The sequence below is a fragment of the Vulpes vulpes genome, chromosome 11 (genome assembly GCF_048418805.1).
Source record: "Vulpes vulpes isolate BD-2025 chromosome 11, VulVul3, whole genome shotgun sequence".
Lineage (NCBI taxonomy): Eukaryota > Metazoa > Chordata > Mammalia > Carnivora > Canidae > Vulpes > Vulpes vulpes.
In genome coordinates, this window is record NC_132790.1 from 53824292 (window position 1) to 53836631 (window position 12340).

Sequence of the window (12340 nt, forward strand, 5' to 3'; positions counted from 1 at the left end):
ATCATCTACCATTCCTTTCCTTCTTAGAAGAAAAGCTGGAATGGAAAGGATATGTCAAGGAGATATTAGAGCCGCATTGGGTAAAGCTGTATTAGAAAACTCTGGTGTCTTTTTTGTTTTTCCTGCTGGCTTTAAATAACCAAGGCATAAGAAACCAAGCTCATAAATTAACATTGCAGTTTGTGTAGAGATTCCCAGGAGGGGTATTTTGCAAGTCACCCAGCCTTCTCCTTCGGTTCCTCCGGGTGGCGCTGCATACTGACATCTGACAACTGAAGGGAGCAGACGCTCCAGGTGAACAGTGCAGTTAGATCTAAGAGTACAGGGTCAGGTTACTTGCTCTGAACTTAACCTCTGCACACCGTCTTCAGAAGTAAAGAACTAAAGCAACCATCAAGACATTGGACGGGACTCCTCGCCTTGGTACTTGGAATCAATACATTAGCAAACCAAACAAAAAACCCAACATGAAATATGCATCCAGACCCCACGGTTCTCACTTCCCATTCTTCAATCCGCAGGTGGCTGACCACAGACCCTAAAGGCTAATTCAACTTGGAGGACTGACAGTGTACAACTAGTAAATACACAAGCCAGGTAGGTCAGCAGAACCAGGAATCCAGAACTGGGCAAGTGACTGGTGAGGCCAGAGCAAAGGCATGGCCTATTTGGGATACCTATATCTGCCTACTTTCAAGCCCTCACCTACACAAACTCACATCCCTATTCCTTCAGAAGGTGAAGCTGGAGGAGCAGGGACCACTTGTGCAGCTGGGGCCCATCGGGCAGCCTGGGCTCCTCCAGTGGGGGACACCTGGGAGCTGTGGTCGCCAGGGGGCCCAGGACCCCATGGGGTCAGTGCAAACAGGGACTGAGCAGGGGCAGTTCCAAGCTGCCACTTCAGAAGGATGTTTGGGCGTGGCTCCCTCTGCCTGGAGCCCCAGCAGGTGGTTTGGGACCCAGGGAGCTGCTCAGGCTCCTAGGGCCTGGCTGCACCCGAAGGGCAGACGGGGTATGTACAGCACATGGATGAACTGCCTAGCAAGGTATAGGCAGAGTCTGGGAAATGTCCGGGAACAGGACAATGTCTGGGAAAGTGGTTTCAAGGTGGGGAGTTGCTCTTTGGTGTCCATCTGCCTAATTCCAAGCTTTTGTTGACACAAAGGGGCATCTTCCAGCTGAAACCAGAGCCGGAGGCATCTGGATCGCCTTGCCAGAATGAGGCAGAGAGGGATGGTCAAGGTAGTGTTTATTAACTGATACCTGGGAACCTTGATGATTGGAGAAGTCTGGGACTGGCTGTTACCAGTTTAAAGCTGCCGCCTCAGAAAGATTTCTGAGAAGTGGATACTTTTCTAGGACCCCAATCCTGCATAGCTTCTAGGGATTGGCCTGAGCCCCACTGGCCTGAAGGGCTCCAACTGCCAAAACTGACTGAGAGGACAGACGGCACCTGTGCCCGGTCAGAGGAGCCAGGGCACTGGAATGGGGCTGCTGTGGGGAGACGCCAGGTCATGGGAATAGGCTATTTGAGGGTACTTGGCAACTGCATAATTCCAAGCTTTTTTTTCTTACATAAATGTTCATATTCTTTCTGAAGCAGAGTTTGAACAATTCGATTGCATTTCCTGGGCTGGGCCTAGAAAGCTGACCTTGGAATCCTTTAATAACAGTCAGCTGGGATCCTTCATTTCTGCAGACACTCGGGACAGAGGCAACTGACTCCCTTTTCAGCAGTGGCCTCAGAGCAATTTCCTGGGTATAGTCTCTGGTTGGGGACAGGCCCTAGCTCCACAGTCTGGAGGGCCTGGCTGTTGAGTTGCCGAGGGCAAAGTTGCATCTACCTGGAATAGGGCAATGTCGGATGAGGCCTGGCCACACGATCAGGCTCTTTGTGGTACAGGGTGTTGGCCTAATCTCAAGGCCTATCTGTTCATTATGGAATATTCCCCCAAAGTCAGAGATTGAAGTTTTTTAAATGTTTTGCCATGAAAGAGCTGGGGGCAGGACTGAGTATCCTCCAACAGGGGGCATCTGGGATGCTCAGTTCCTGGAGAAGCCTGGGACTCCAGGAGGCAGCAGTCCGCATGAAGACTGAATGCAACCCGTTTACAGCTGCCACCTCAGGGTGATTTTCAGGGCTGGGTCCCTTTCCACACGTAGCCTATGCTGGTATTGTGCCTGGCCCAGCTTCACCCCCTCAGAGAGTTCCAGCTGCCTCAGATTGGCTGAAAGGGATAAACTGAGTATGTCCCTATAGCTCATTTTGGGGTAGCCAGGATCTTAGAATGGTGCCCTTATCTTGATAGGCTGGGTCAGAGGTGTGGTCCTTGGGGACAAGGTGCATGCGTACTCACAAGCCCGAAACAACCCAATGGGCAGTATTCCCCATGAGTGGAGAGCTCTAGGTTACTGAACTGCCTTTTCAAGTCACCAGGCAGGGGAGGCTGGCCAGGGGACCATTTAGTAAGAAAGAGACTCCCTGGGAGCACTGGTGGCTGAAGGAGCCCCAGACACGTCAGGCAGCAAGTCCAGATGGGGACTAATAGTAGCCAATTTGTAGCTGATGCCTCACTGTGATATTTGGGAGTGGGCCCCTCCAGACTGAACCTCCAGGTGTTTGGGTTCAAGCCCCAGTTACACCAGCCTGGTGGGCCCCGGTTGTATCAGGCTGACTGAAAGAGTGGGAGCTGTTCATGCTCTGGCTGTGCAGTTCAGGGTGGTAGGAACCTGGAACTGGGTAAAAGACAAGGGAGGCTAGTTCTCAAGAATGGACTCCTTGGTGTCTGTAGATCTGCCTCTTTGCAGGTCCTAACCTATGCAAAGCTGCTTATTCTTTCTGAAGGTAAAGCTGGAAGAATCCATCCTTCCTTTCCAGGACAGGGCTGGGCAGCCTGCCAGCGTAGACTTCTCTAAGAAACACCTGGGAACCAGGAGGCTGGAGAGGCCTGGGACCTGATCACGCAGCCCGTCCAAATGTGAACTAACTGTTACCATTTCAAAACTGCTGCTTCAGACAGATTCCAGGGGATGGGCTTCCTCCACCCTGGAGGATGTGCAGGTGGTGCATAGTGCATGCTCCAGAGGCCCAGAGGCTCCAGCTGCCCAAGGACAGCTCAGGGAGTGGGTACTGTGCATGGGTAGGCCATGCAGGTCAGGAAAGCTAGGGAGCTAGAACAGGGCAAGTATAGGGAAAGGCTAGGTCATGGTGGTGAGATCTCGGGGATGTAAGACATCTGCTTCGTTCTAAGACCTAACAAACACACATGCACACACTCCCTCTGAAGAGAGAGCTAGAAAACACTTCTTCCTGGCACAGCAGACCCAGGCTGACTGGGTGGGGTATCCGTCATTGAATAGGAGATATCTCACAGTCCTTGTTGTAGGATCCCTTCAGAAAACAAGTCCAAAGCAAGACAGATGATGGCCAGTTAACAACTTCTGCTCCAGGGTGATTTGGGGGACTGGGTTTCCTCCATGCTAGAGTCTATATAGGTGTTTGGGCCCCAGCTCCACAGCCTGGAGGGTCCCAGCTGCCTCAGGCTGGCTGTGGGGGTCCAAACTCCGTGTACTCAGATATTACAGTTTAAGGTAGCCAGAAACCCGGAAAAGGGCATGGATCCAGGGAGGATGTTGTAGACACAAGGCATCTGCCTCAATCCAAGTCCTAACCTATGTAGATTCACGCATTCCCTTTGAAAATAGGGCTGGATGATACTGGGCTGCCTCGCCAGGGCAGGGCCAAGAGGACTGGCTGGGGCATCTATCATCCAACAAGACACCTGGCATGCATGTGTAGTGCAGTTCAGGGTTGCCAGACCTAGAACGAGACATTTGGTCTCTAGAGCCTGGGTCAGAGGAATCCCTCTTGGGGATGTCAACCTTAAAAAAGAAATCACTTATTTTACCAGCAAATGAGTTTATTTGGGGATAGCAGAGGAATTGAAACTCAAGACAAACAAACTATGGCAAACTATAGGCGAGTGGAAAAGACCAAGAGAAGGTCAGCTTTTATTATATTTTAGGAGGATAGTGGGGAGGATTATTTTGAACAAAAGTTCACTGGAGAACAACTACAGTTTAAAGATGTGGCTATATCTCATTGGCCGCAAGATGGTTAGTGCATTTTTGTTGGGGCAGGGAGAGATCTTGTTTTTCTTAAAAGCAAAAGATAAATTCCTATGAGAATAGTGTCCTCTTTTGTCAATGTAAGAATTATCTTCCTTCGGGGGTCTCTGGTTTAGCTCATCGGTTTAGCCCCTGCCTTCTGCCCAGGGCTTGATTCTGGCATCCCAGGATTGAGTCCCACATTGGACTCCTGCATTAAGCCTGCTTCTCTCTCTGTGTCTCTCATGAATAAATAAATAAAATAGTAAAAAAAAAAAAAAAAAAAAAAAAGGCAGCCCCCGTTGGCTCAGCGGTTTAGCACCACCTTCAGCCCAGGGCGTGATCCTGGGGTCCTGGGATTGAGTTAGTTCCACATCGGGCTCCCTTCATGGAGCCTACTTCTGCCTGTGTCTCTGCCTCTTTCTCTGTCCCTCTCTGTGTCTCTCATGAATAAATAAATAAAAATTAAAAAAAAAAAGAATTATCTTCCTTCTTTCTGTTGGTTATGCAGGCTGCACTGGGTGCAACACACATGAGAGCTCCACCCCTAGGGTTTCCGGGCTCCATTTTGATGAGGGGGCCTTCACTCATTGCTACTTTCCCCACTTGAAAAAGAGCTTCCCCCAAACGTATCACTGATCAAAAGTGAGGTGTTCTGCAGAGATCTGACAGACAACAGGTTAAAGTTTTAAATTGACTACACAAAATAAGACAAGGAGAATAATGACCCAGTTTGCATAGTAGTCCTGAACCAAGAGCCCAACAGGAAGGTAGCCAGCTAAATAGATCAAAGGCTCACAGGTCACAAGGTGGAGTTCTTTGTAGTCAAAGTGCTTATTCGCTGATTTTATTCAGCTAGATGTTTACTTCCCCGGAGGTATTTATCCGTGTGCAGCAGGTGGTATTCACTGGTGCACAAATGTTCAGCCAGTAGATAATCAGGAGCTATGCAATTATCCAAAATTACTGTCGCCAAGGAGTCAAGTGGTCATTGTTGGGTTTTTATGGCTTTGGTTATGGAGTCAGCCAGCTCTCCTAACATCCGAGAGAGATTCCTGATCTTGCACTTGTCATTCACTCTGATCCATGGGAGAAAGGCTCTCTTTATAGAGGCAAATACAGAGTCATATATGCCTCCTGGAGGTTCCCATTTACAGCAGCCATGGAGGTTCAATGGGGTGAACCAAAGGCGGGCTTCATTTGCATGTTAACAGAGGCAGTTAAATGCCTCAATAAGCAGCGTTCTCTGACGGACTAGCAAACATATGCTCCTGGGAAATGTTGTCCACCACAAACACCAATGGAAGCAGGTGGAGCATAGAGGACTCCAGCTAAGATCTGATTATTGATAGATTGATTAGCTGAATTCCCTGACACTTTCAAGCCATGGGTCAGAGATATTGGGGTGACATTCTATGAGAGGTTATCCTAAAGAGATGCAAACCATTTGTCTTTCCCTTGGGTGCAGAGGAAAAAATTGTATCTGGGTAAGGAAAAGAAGATGGGGGAAGTGAGGGTTATATAATTGACAGAAGTAGAGGATGTTTATAAGTGCAGAGAGGTAGAAACAAGGCATGGGAACACCTGATTTAACAACTTAACCTTACAGGTAACATCCATAGGCTTTTGAGGAAAATCAGCAATAACACTTGGGAATACAGTGCAGTCAAGAGGAGACCAAAGAGTTTCCAACATCGTGAACAGATTGGAACTTCTGGTGACAGATCCAGGAGTCAGGGAAGTTCCCCCTTTTTCAATAGATTGAGAAATGTGGATAAGAGCCTTATCTCTCTGAGAGAAAAAAGAGGGAGGTAGTAAGAAGCAGCAGCAAGAAAATGATATATGGGGGGTGCCTGAGTGGCTCAGTCAGTTAAGCGTCTACCTTCAGCTCAGGTCACGATCTCAGGGTCCTAGGATCAAGCCCCACATCAGGCTCCCTGCTCAGTGCAGAGCCTGCTTTTTCCCTCTCCTCCCTAGTCATGTTCTCTCTATCTCTGTTGCTATCTCTGTATCTCTCAAATAAATAAAATCTCTTAAAAAAAGAAAAGAAAAGAAAACAATACATAGGCTGGAGCTGGCCATCTTGGAAAAGCAGTCTCTAGCTGTCATCTACTTCAATTCCTGGGGCCGTTGGTTGGTATGTAGGTCCAGTCTGGATTTTGTGACTTCTTTAGCTGTGACACATGAATCCAAAAGTCTATTGCTTGGAGTTTGGCAGCACAAGGGTTGGTTAACAGTACCTTACACTAGCCTATCCAGTGGAGTTGAAAAGAGTTTTTCTGGGCATGTCTTTTCCAATAGATGAAGTTCTAGGATTATAAGGCGTGATGTTTCAGGCCTTTGTCCTGGGTGTGTGCTGTGAAAAGTTTGCTGAATATTTCCAGTTTATTAGTTTAAATATTATTTTCTCAATTTCAAAAAACTTACAAAACATATCAAGAAACGATGTAGAGCAATTGTTACAGAATAGTGGCAGATTTACTTCTAGAAGTTAGCACAATTGTTTATGTGTTACATCAAATAGAAACTCCTCCTATATAATATAAAAGTAAACCATGCACTCTTTAGAAATTACAGTATGAGATTCACTGGTGTCTGGAGGCTCTTTCTGATAGTGCTCTGTTAGACTGGGCAACAGGATCCCCATGTTATTGTTAAAAAGGGCTACTATGAGTTAAGTAGAAAGAATAAAGATTTGAAAAATGGGACAGCTTCTAAACTGATGGCATAGCTAGAAATAGTGGAAGCTGCCATCCAGCTTTCCAAGTCATTATAAGAAATGTGGAAGTTCTTAATTTTAAACAAAGATTGATGCCTGGCTGCAAATCTGAAAAGACAAGGCAGTGGTGGGTCTTGGATGGGCTTCTCAGCTATTGCTCAGTTTACCGTGATACAAGAGCAGTGGCTTTCAAATGTGTTAGAACATTTCTACAGCGAGAAATATAGCATATTTTATAGTCCAGCACATGCCTATATATATAAAGCCACCTAAGTAACTGAAATAAGAGTTTAATAAACTGAGATGTATTTCTTATATTTAGAAAATATATATATTATATTTTCTAATGAATGAAATGAATATAGTATATTTCATGCATTTGCTCTATTTTGCATGAAATTTTATGAAATTATTTTTACTTATAGATAACCTATAATAAATCCATTCACAAATTTTAGATGAAATTGATATATTACCCATTTATATAGATACAGGTGATAAATATTCTGTTTAAATGAATGAAAATAAATAAATAAATAAATAAAAAATAAATGAATGTTAATCATAATTCATCAATAGTCTGTGACGGTGATTTGAAAAACAAGAATCACCAAAGAAAAAAAGAAAGGAAGGAAAACAAGAAACACAGGAAATCGGTCCACAGAAAGAGAAAGCTTTCATGAAGTTCCATTGTTTCTCACCTTCCAAAGGAGGAGCCTGCTGCATTACCTTCATTTTATCAGCATTAGTGCACACAGTTTGTGCACAGTTAATTGATGCTTATTACTCTAAGTGTTCTGACATTTGGGGCCTCATTTTGTATTTTAGGGGATTTCAATTTTTTAAAAAATATTTACAATCTTGGTTCCCCAAAAAACTAGGAAGAAGGCAGTTGTGAGTTATCACGTTTAGCAGACTTATAAATACATTTCAAATTTTTGAAGGTGATATAAAACATGTTGATCAATAGATCCAAATCTATTTAAAAAGCCAAAAGTAGATATGCTTACATTTAGCATTTAATGTTTATCTTATTTGGAAATGATTTAGATGTTATTGAACACCTGATTATCATTTAGTTTAACTTAGTATAAACGTTGGTCTTATTTATAATTATATAAATTAGTTACTTTTAACAAATATACTTGAATTAGACACTAAACAGCTGACCATCATCCTAAATTATTTCTTTTGTTGACAAATTTTGTAATATAAAAGTAAGAGTTTATTTGTTTAGTACACTCAGGAAGAAAAAGTTGTTTATCTGCATTCTATTTAATGCTGGTAACTCTGAAGGCATGACTGTTTTTATCAAACCAACAAACTTCAACTTGTGCTTTTTTTTTATCAAGATTATCTCAGATCATAAGGACTTGAAAAACATTTGAGTTAGTTGCTATATTTCTGAGACTATATTTGATTTATATAAATGCTTTCCTTTAAGCCAATTAAAGATCTTTACAGATTAATTTTGTCAATACCACCTGGAGGTAGAAAAATATCACATATCTATACCATACATAACATAGATTCACATAACATAGATTCACATAACAAGATTCACTTATAGCTTTTGTTTAGAAATTTTAGCCATGTCTCAGGTACAAAACTCAAAAAGAAAATAATTGGATCCAAATTGTGCTTCTGGCAGATGGACTAAGTTAAGATTACCTGCTCAGATGGCCAAAATCTTTTATATAAAGATTTTTTTAATTTGCGTGCTGAAAGGATTTTTAGAACTGTTTTTCAAGTCATGTTAGTCTTTTAGAAGCTTCTGCATATCAAAGAAGATATTTCATTGTCTCCAAGAGTTTGGAATCATCACTGCCAAGGGTGCCCCTTACAGTGGACTTAACTAAAACAAACATTCCCCAGAATGGCCATGACAATCCAAATTATCTAAAAATTCACCCATTTTTCCAGAAAGGCACAAGAACCTGGTCCAAGGACCAAGTGGAACCTATCTTGCCTTCAGGCTCCCTATGTTATCTCAACTCTGAGGAGTCCTATTTTCCAACAGGTCTTCTAAAACAACTGGAATCACGTTCCCTAATTTTGAACAACATGGGTAACATACCAGGAAGCTTCAACAAACAGAAGCAAAAGAGTACTCACCAGAAAGGGTTATGGCTTCATAAAAAAGAACAAAAAACAAAAAGCATAATAGAACCTGAATAAGCCTGAGAGCTCAAAACCCAAGGAGAGCAGAGCTCAAAACCCAGGGTCACTAGAAAGCAGTGAGTTTAAGGGCTCTGTGGCTACCAGCACCTGTGTGCTCACCAGCCTTAGAGTTATGATGTGTCTCCTCTGGACCCCATCTCTCTGACACTGTTTAGTGTTTAATGTTGATGAGAGAAAGACTCTCTAAAGGCCTGGTATACAAGGGAAGCCATTTTAGATTTCTAAATCAATATGCCTGTATATACACTTTGTTCAAACCAAAAGCCTGATTTATGGCCCGCCATGCATGCATTGGTACATCTGCTTGGTGAATGACTAACCTAAGGAAAAAATATCTTGTTCTTGAGGTATTGATCAATGCTCCCACTCCCTGCATTCCTTTATGGTAAAACTCATGATTCTTGCTTGTATGCTAATCTATAATCTTTTGAGCTCTTATAGGATGTAAAAAAAAGTGTATAACCCTGTAAAAACTGTTCTTTCTCCAGAGCACTGTCTTCCTTGTGAAGGGCATATTTCCAGGCAGTTGTTCTAACTTGAAATTGAATAAAACTCCCTTACTTTTAGAGATTCTAAAAGGTGTGTTTGGTTTTCAGTGACAGTGTCAATCTTAAAAATAAAATAGCCACACACACACACACAAAAAAAGCCATTTATTTTCTTGCAAAATGAGTTTATTTGGGAATAGCAGAGGAACTACAATTTAGAACAAAATTATGGCAGGCCACAGAGAGATCCAAAGAGACAAATGGAGGGTCAGTTTTTATTAGGTTTCAAGAGGAAATTGGGAAGGATTGCTTGAACAAAAGTTCATTGGAAAAGAACAAGAGCTTGAGTTTGTGGTGGTTTCTCTTTGGCTGCAAGGAGCAGTTAGTGCATTGTTGCTGGGGCAAGGAGATATCTTCCTTCTTTTCTTAAAAGCAGGAGGTAAAACTCCAACATGAAAAATGCCTTCCTTAGTCAAGATAAGAATTATCCTCCTTTCTGTTGGTTATGTAGGCTCCAATGCGTGCTACCTGTATGAGATCTCCACCTTTAGGGCTTCCCTACTTCACTTAAAATGAAGTTTCATTTACTAGTTTTCATAGGGACAAGGTACATGCATACTCACAAGCCCTAACTTACCCGATAGGTAGTAGTGCCTCTGAATATAGAGCTTTAGGTATTGGACTGCCTTGGTGGGGCCAGGAGGGCTGGAGTAACTCCTGTGAGCCATTGTGGCTAGAGGAACCATGAGACCTTCAAGCAGTAAGCCCAAATAAGGAATGACTGTCCCCAATTTGTAGCTGTGGCTCAGGGTGATGCTTAGGAGTCCCCTCCACACTGAACTTATGCAGGTGTTTGGGGTTCAGCTCTAACTACAACAGCCAAGTGGGCCCTGGTTGCCTTAGACCAACTGAATGGCTTTGAACTATGTATGCCTTGGTAGCACAGTTCAGGGTAGCCAGGATCCTAGAACTAGATAAGAGTCAGGAGAGGCCAGGTCTTGAGAGTAGGATGTTGGGAGTCCATAGTGCCTAATTCCAAACCCTAACCCACACAAATGCACTTATTCCTTCTGAATGCAAAGATGGAAGAGTCTGGACTGCCTTGTCAGGATAGGGCTGGGCAGACTGACTGGGGTAGCCTCCAATAAGGGATGCCTGGGAGCCTAGATTACTGTAAGCCTGAGACTCAATCAAGTGGCCAGTCTAAATGGGGACTGATGGTTGCAAGTTTAAAGCTGCTACCTTGGAAAGGTTTTCAGGATGGGGTCCCTCTCTGCTAGAGGATATAAAGACTGTGAGTCACAGTGTGAGCTCCACAGGACCTGCAAAGCCCTGGCCGCCATAGGGCCAACTGACAAAGTACAGTCTGCACATGTGTGGGTTGACAAGTTAGGGTAGCCAGGAAACTAGAATGAGAAAAAATCAGGTATGACTGGATTATAGCATGGGGCTATTGTGGGTACCTCCTATCCTCCTAAATCTAAGCTTTTACCTACCAAAAGTGCATATTCCCCCTGAAGGCAGAGTTAGAGGAATCTGGACTGCCTGGCCAGAGTGGGGCTGGACCTGGGTATCTTCCAATAAGAGACACCTTTTAGCCTTGAAAGCTGGAGAAGCCAACACCTCATCAGGCAGCTAGTCCAAATGGGACTGATTGTCACCAGTTTCAAGTTGCCACCTTAGGAAGAGCTTAGGAGGTAGGCTCCCCACCACTGGCAGGATAGGCAGGTGTTTGAGGACCAGCTCTAGCTCCACAGGTCTGAAGGGCCCCAGCTTCCCAAGGCCAACTGGTGGAGTATGTACTGTGCATGAATAAAATGCAAAGGTCAGGGTAGCCAGAGACCTGAAATGGGACAAGTGTCAGGAGAGGCTGGATTATGGCAGCAGGCTATTGGGGATATCTGGAATCTACCTAATTTCAGGCTCTAACCTACACAGATACACATGTGGAGACCAAGGGAAGGGCACCCCAAAATGTGCCACTTTGGCATGTTCATTCTTTCGAATTAAAGTTACTCAAGAAACAGTCACTGCAAGAACACCCTGAGCCTCCTTCTTCTCCAGAGAGCAGGAAATAAATGTCCCATGGAAAGGTACCCTTCCTTCCTGTATCAGGAGGTAAAATGACAATTTTATCACCAGAGACAGGGGATTCAGAACCAAGAAGTCTATATAAATAAACCTTGTTAGTAATAATTTACTAACCCCAGCCCAAATTCTGTTAGAATGCCTTACTAATTGAAGCTTCTGAATGTAACTTTTCTTTGTCCTCAATTCCTCACAGATTTATTGTTTGTCCAAAAAGTATAAAAGCTGCCTGCTTTGGTTATTTCTTTGGGCCTCAACTTGAATATTTGGCCTCCATGGTCATGTAATTTTTCCTCCTCAACAGTTGGGAAGATAAAACTAACTGGTTGCACACCAGTGCTGCTGGAGAATCCTGGGACATCTCACAGAAGCCATCAGAGGGTAAGCATCCCTGCCACATCAGCCTCCCAGGGGTCAACTGCAGGCCTAGTGGACCAAGAGTGGTGAGAGTCCTTTTTCTCTTGCTGTGTAAATTTAGATTAGCAGAAGATAAATATATGTGGAATAGTAGCTTGGGCTTAATGATACCAGTAAATTTGGTAGAATAGTCTTGGCTTGACTCACCCATTTTCTCCCAGAGATGGTCACAATTTTTCTTTTGTTGTTGTCTTTTGTACTATTTGTCATAAAAAGGAATTATCATCAGTAAAGACTACAGGCATAAACCCCATTAGCCTGGCGTTTGAGCCAGCCTCACAACCCGGTGAGTTCATGGTAATCATGTGACTAGCATCTATTTAGACAAACTTTGGTGTGG

General features: G+C 43.8%; 1 long non-coding RNA gene across 1 annotated transcript in view; it reads left to right on the forward strand.

Moving 5' to 3' along the window:
- LOC140594522 (uncharacterized) overlaps positions 1–11965 on the forward strand; it is a 32823-nt gene extending 20858 nt beyond the window's left edge. The window contains exons 2-3 of the long non-coding RNA XR_011995388.1: positions 522–597; positions 11888–11965. This is a non-coding gene — a long non-coding RNA (uncharacterized lncRNA). The remainder of the gene's footprint in view (positions 1–521; positions 598–11887) is intronic.
- Positions 11966–12340: the final 375 nt, after the last annotated feature.